The following is a 6,579-nucleotide window of genomic DNA, read 5'->3' on the forward strand; positions in this document are numbered from 1 at the left end:
ATAAAAATTTATGATATTTTAAAAAATTAAATTTTATAAATTATAATATATAATAAATAAATAATAATAATATATTAATATACTATATTAGTAATATTCTAATATAGATATTATATATTTATATAATATATTTTATATAATTAATATAATATATTATTATATATATTAATGATAGAGATATCAAACTGGCTCGTTGTTCTCGAACAGCTCGTCTTTACGAGCAGTGACTTCACGAACAATTTCGAACACGAGCTTATTTCAAACAAATTAAATTTCAAATGAACCAAACAAGAATACAAGCTTTGTTCGTTCGTGTTCGGTCCGTTTATACCTCTAAATTGAACCACCGGAAAAAAAAACCGTGATCAATCTGATTTGCCATTGAACCGGATAACCGTCGAACCGATTGCGATTCACGGTTAAAAAAAAATCGCGTTGAAGGCTTAGGGCATCCGAGCGAACCTTCCTAGGAGCCTTTGTGTGTGTCTCCCTCCCTCCCGTCTCCATCTCTCGAATGACAAAAGAGGGCGAATGGCGAGCACTAAAGGGAGAACAATGAGCATTGAGGGGTGATCGACGAACGATAGGGTCCCGAAACTCTCCTATTCGGCATTTCTACAATTCTATTCCTTCCAAAAACCATTTGCGAAGGTATATGGTAAATTTTCCCCCTTCTTCCTCCTGCATTTTTGCTCTTTAACATCCCTAGATCTCCATACAATATAGGTAGTTTTTCTTTTTTTAAAATCAATTAGCATTGTCTTTCCACCCAAATTCCCATCCCGAAATTTCTGAAAATCGTCGGCAGCCGAACAAAATTAGGTCAGGAGGCATTACCTAAATCAGAGCTTAAGGACCAGCAGATTAGAGTTGAATCCGTCAGGTGTCATGATTAATTAAGTCTGGCATTGACAATAAAAAAGAAGATAAAACAATTTTGGATTATGTTAGATTTTAATCTTGTCATTTAATCATTTTGACACTTTTTGAAAGAATGTAGGTCAATGTTTTCCATACATTGGTTTAAGAAACCATTTGTGATAATGTAAGCAGCTTATTGAAGATCTAGGGTCTACACTTGTCAAAAGCATATATTCTATATTCCTATGTGCTGCAATAAACAAATTAGTAAATTAGTTTTATGCTTTATTTAATCTTCTTATTTTTCTAATTTCTTGTTCGTCAGTTCATCTAATCATATATGATATATGTAATGATGTGACCTAAGAGAACAAGAGAAATTCTTTTTATGAAGCTACTTGTTTGGGTAAACTCTCTTCTGATTCAAGCAAGAGCTATTATAATCTAATGAGTGAAACAAGAATGAACATTCTATGTGATTTGTCTCATGTGTGTTTCGACACAAATTTGACTATTTATGTTAGTTTGAGTTTGGAAGTCATAGTAACATAATGACATTTTTATACAAGTTTTAAAGGTTTTCAGCTCAATTAACTTCTAGTTTGTAGTTATATGACATTGTTAAAAAAAAAGGTGATGTTAGGAATTATTTAAATGAAATATTGCAAGAGATTATGTCCCTTAAGTCATGATTCCATTTAATCATAGATGTAATGACGTTCCCTAAGAGAACAAGAGATGTTCTTTTTATGAAACTATTTGTTTCGGTAAACTCTCATCTAATTCAAGCAAGAGCTATTATGAATTTATAATCTAATGAATGAAGCAAGGATGGGCATTATATGTGATTTGTCTCATATGTTTTGGTGCTAATTTAACTGATGTTAGCTTGAGTTTGGCAGTCATAATAATAAAGTGACATTTATATACAAGTTTGAAAAATTTTCTGCTTAATTAACTTCTTGTTTGCAGTTATATGACTTATATCATTGAATTATATATTTATATATATTGTAGTTCTATCCCAAGAGATTTTCATCTTATTGCTTAGTGGAGACATTGCATATGTCGATTTCTGGCAATGATTGGTCATGTATATAGTTTGAGTTTGATTTGAGAATAAACAAGCATGGATTGCCAAAATGAAAAACAGTGGTGATGGTGGGAATTATTTAAATGAATTATTGCAAGTGAAGAATTATCAGCATGAGCCAGTATAAGACATTCTTACCTTGGTTCCTGTTATGGTAAACTTTGATTTTTACAGTTATATTACTCAAAATTGTCATTTAAAAAATGAATAATTACAAACTTCTTGAATGCTATGGTTTATCATCAAGAATATTTTATATTATTCATTTTTAATATTTTGGTTATCTTTGTTAGAATAGAACAATCTGAAATACAACCTTTGATTTCAACACATGGTGTTCGTGAGCAATTAGATATTGCTTGGAATTATTTTATTGAAATTAAAGGTTCGAATGGAAAAAAAAAAAACAATTTAAGTGTTTGTATTGTGGAATTATCTACAAAGATTAAGGTATTAATAGAATGAAACAAGACATTGCTGGAGTTAAAAGAAATATCGCAGCTTGAAAAAATATATCATACGATGTTCGGTATTAAATGCAAGAGAATTTAAAAGAGATAGCTTAATAGAAGCAAGAAAGAAAAGATATAGAAAATATATAAATATATGATGAAGAAGGTAGCAACTATGAAAGAATTTTCTCACTTTCCCAATCACAAAATTAATATAGAAAATATATAAATATATGATGAAGAAGGTAAAGAATTTTCTCACTTTCCCAATCACAAAATTAAACTTCTTATCATAAAAAACTTGATAAGAGAAAAAGAAAGATTGATGAAGTGGACAATTATTTTGCTCCTAGAACAAAATCAAGATCACAACCATCATTGAAAGGGTATTAGCATCAAAATATGCTATACATCATGATAATATGACAATTGCAAGATGGTTTTTTGATTGTTGCATACCTTTTAATGTAGTGAATATGTTATTTGCACAGAAAGCTATTGATGCAATTACTGCTATTGAACATAGACATCAACTTTCTTCTTTTTATAGAATGAGGGTAAATTTAATGAGAGATTCTAAAGATGAGTGCAAACTTCTTATTGAGTCTTTCAGACAATGTTGCAAAAGAAATGCAATTTACATTAATGGTTGATGGATGGACAGATAACAAAAGCAGAACATTGATCAATTTTCTAGTTTATTGTCCACGTGATGTATCATTTATAAAATTCGTTGATGCTTCTGATATTAAAAAAGGATGCAAACACTTTGTGTGGCTTATTTACGGAAGTTGTTGAATGGGTTGGTGTTGAAAATATAATTCTTCTGGTGACTAATATTGCTGCAAATTATAATAAATCTGAAGAATTGTTGCATGAGAAATATGAAAATATATTTTGGTCACCTTGTGTTGCACATTGTTTGAATCATATTTTAAAAGATATTGGTCACATGCCTTTGGTTAATGAACTTGCTAAGAATGCTTCGAAGGTGATAATATTCGTTCACAATCATGTTTTTTTTATTATCATGGATGCAAAAAAGACAGGACTGGAAAGAGATACTATGCATGAGAGCAACTCACATTGCAACTACTTTTATCACTATGAGAAGTGCCTGCGATCATAAAGAGGACCTACAAGTGCTTGTTACTAGCAAACATTACATTGATTCAGAGCTATTTTTACATTGATTCAAATTTGTCAAAGACTATTAAAGGGAATGATGCAATTTCTATCATGTTGGATTGTATGTTTTTGAATGACTGCTTAATAATAACAAAACTGTCGGGACCTTTAGTAAGATTACTACGGGTGGTTGACTCTGATGAGAAACCCTCACTTAGTTTTCTGTATGATGGAATATACAAAGCAAAAAAAAAAGTAATTAAATGTATGTTCAAGAATAATAAATTTTTGTATAAGCCATATACCGCTATTGTTAAAATGGGATGGGATTTTCAGCTTCAATGAGGCATTCACTCAGCTGCTTATTTCTTAAACCCACATTTTCAATATGATAGCAACGACTATTGTCATAAACCTGAATTCATGCAAGGTCTGGTTGGGATGATTGAAAATAAAGACATATGTAGTAAATCAAAACTTTCAATGAATGAGATTAGATTATATCGTGATAATTTAAAAAGTTTTGGATGAACAATTGCTCTCACTATGTCTAAGGAAAAGCAGCCTGATATTTTTTTCACAAACAATTGTAGCACAATTATAATATATTTGCATATTCTTTACATTAATCATGAGTTTATAATTTTATATTATGCAGACGAATGGTGGAAGATGTTTGGCTCTTGCCTTTCAGAACCTACAAAAATTGTCTATTCGTATTCTCAATCAGACATGTCTTCATCTGTATGCGAAAGAAATTGCAGCATTTTTTAGCAGATTCACAATTTTGAGCGTCAAAGTCTAAATGATCTTATTTATGTTCGACACAGTTTTAATTTGAGAAATATGTATATTTTTTATCTATATTTAATATTTCAATTTAATAGCTATAAAGCCCATAATGATATTATATGATTAAATAATTCTCACTTACTTAGGCAGTTTACACGTATAAAAAAGAAGTTATGATCTGCGGGACTACACATGCATTAAGAATATAGATTTTTGGATAGTTGGCGATGAACCAACACCTGAACTTATTTATGTTGATTTAGAAAAAGAAATATATGAGGAGGGTATAATCCCAACAATTGAAGAGTCTAGTATAATATGTAATATTGAAATTCACTGTAAGTTTTTATATATATTTAAATATATAATTTGGGTAAAAAAAATATTTATTTTGTCTATTTGATTATAGCTGAAGATAATTGTGGTGATCTTGGAGCTGAAAAAGAAATTCTTAATTTTGAAGACTTCAAAACATATGACAATGCAACTTTTAGACATGCAATATTTGAGGATGCAAATTTGGGGGATGATATTTAGCTATGCTCGAATAATTAGTATTTTTAATTTTTTTTGGTTTAAATCTATACTTATCATTGAATTTATAACTTTGTGGTGTATGATTAAATCATAATCATGCTACTTCATAACTTTTGAGAACTTTTGTATTGAATTCTGATTTTGTATCTTTAATGTATTTCACTTAAAGTCTTCTCCTTTTTTCTTTAAGAAGCAATATAAAAAAGTTCAGCTTTTGTTTCTGTTATCGATATGATCATATTAAGCTTCACAAGTAGGATGGCCCTCTGTGGAGACTTCATTGCTTCAGCTAAGAATGTTACTTTTCTAAAACCGATATGTTTCTATGTTACTATTATCAAATTTTGATTTTTGTCATTATTATTAAAATTTTTTCAGTAGGGAACAAATTTTAGAATACATTTTCTTAACTTCAGTTTTTATTTTTGTTTTCAAGTTTAACAGCTGAAGTTGATGTGTAAATCACCAAAATTCCTGTAAGTTGATGTTTAAATGTTACCTTAATGACATTTTTAAGTTCAAGCTTTGTTTTTGTAGCAGTTAACATGACCAGTACAGGTATTTTATGTTCAACATTTCACTAATCTTCAACTCATTAATTTTTTTCCCATTTTTGCTATCTTCTATATTCAAACATGAGTACATACATTCTAAACTTGTTTGTAATGATTAGTTTAAAATGAGTAAAGCCAAATACTTCCAGTAAAAGTGATATTATTCATTTACGGAAATGTGATAAAAACTTCATTTTTAGAAGGGAGAATGAACATTAGAACTATCAGCTTTGTAAATTTGAAAGCGAATTTGTACTCTTGCTGTCTTACATTGTAGCTTATAGCCGCTTTGACCAGAATATATACGACTGAGCGAAATATGCATACTTATCTCTTGAAGAACCCTATGAACCATTCCTTTATTATATAGGTTTGGCTGGCAACTTCATCACTTAACAAATTCAATTATTGCAGATGTTGTCTGTGATGCGTTGAACATTGAGTTTTGACGAGGAGATGACTGCTGATCCAAAAGTTTTCTTGATCGGAGAAGTAATGTTTGTATTTTCTATTTGAGGCATTAACATGTATGCCACCCAATTCCTTTTTATTTAGATATGACGCACCCAATCTTTATTTTTTTGCATTTATACCATCCAAATCTTTCTAATCACACAAAAAATACCACCTTTTTAACTTTTAAAACGTGAAATACACTTTTTCATGCATAGGTAAGGTGACGTGTATATAAAAATTGAAGTTTAGATGTAAGATATGTAAATTCGTAGGAATTTGTATGTTAATCTTTCTTTCAATTTATGGATGATCTGAAATATGTAGTACAATTTTTTCTTATTCAATTTATTCTTATAATTGGATATTGACTTGTACTAGTTGGGGAGTACCAATGGCTTACGAGATCACACTTTAGAAACTTGGAGATGTTTTATCTGCAATTTTTAAATATTCTTTCTTCTCTAATATTACTTTTCAACGCTTTTTTTGTAGATTTCAAAGGGATTATTTGATAAATATGGTACCGAGAGGGTATTGACATTCTGATTACAGAGGCTAGTTGCGATTTTCTCTTTGATAAGTTCTTATTACCATTTTTTATGGTAAAAATGAACATTTTCATGTACATTTACAAAAGACATGAAAGTAAATTTATATTTTACAATTTTATTTCCAAATATATTACTTATGATTATATATATATAAT

The 6,579-nt window shown here is 29.5% G+C and overlaps 1 long non-coding RNA gene across 2 annotated transcripts; it reads left to right on the top strand.

Annotated features, from left to right (window-relative positions):
- Positions 1-465: 465 nt before the first annotated feature.
- LOC110019448 lies at positions 466-6,037 on the top strand. Of its 2 annotated transcripts, XR_002293448.1 has the most exons (4): positions 466-651; positions 4,193-4,278; positions 5,300-5,339; positions 5,832-6,037. It is a non-coding gene; the product is annotated as an uncharacterized LOC110019448 (long non-coding RNA). The 2 variants fall into 2 exon arrangements; XR_002293449.1 differs by lacking the exon at positions 5,300-5,339.
- Positions 6,038-6,579: the final 542 nt, after the last annotated feature.

Source organism: Phalaenopsis equestris, unplaced genomic scaffold (genome assembly GCF_001263595.1).
Source record: "Phalaenopsis equestris unplaced genomic scaffold, ASM126359v1 Scaffold000055, whole genome shotgun sequence".
Lineage (NCBI taxonomy): Eukaryota > Viridiplantae > Streptophyta > Magnoliopsida > Asparagales > Orchidaceae > Phalaenopsis > Phalaenopsis equestris.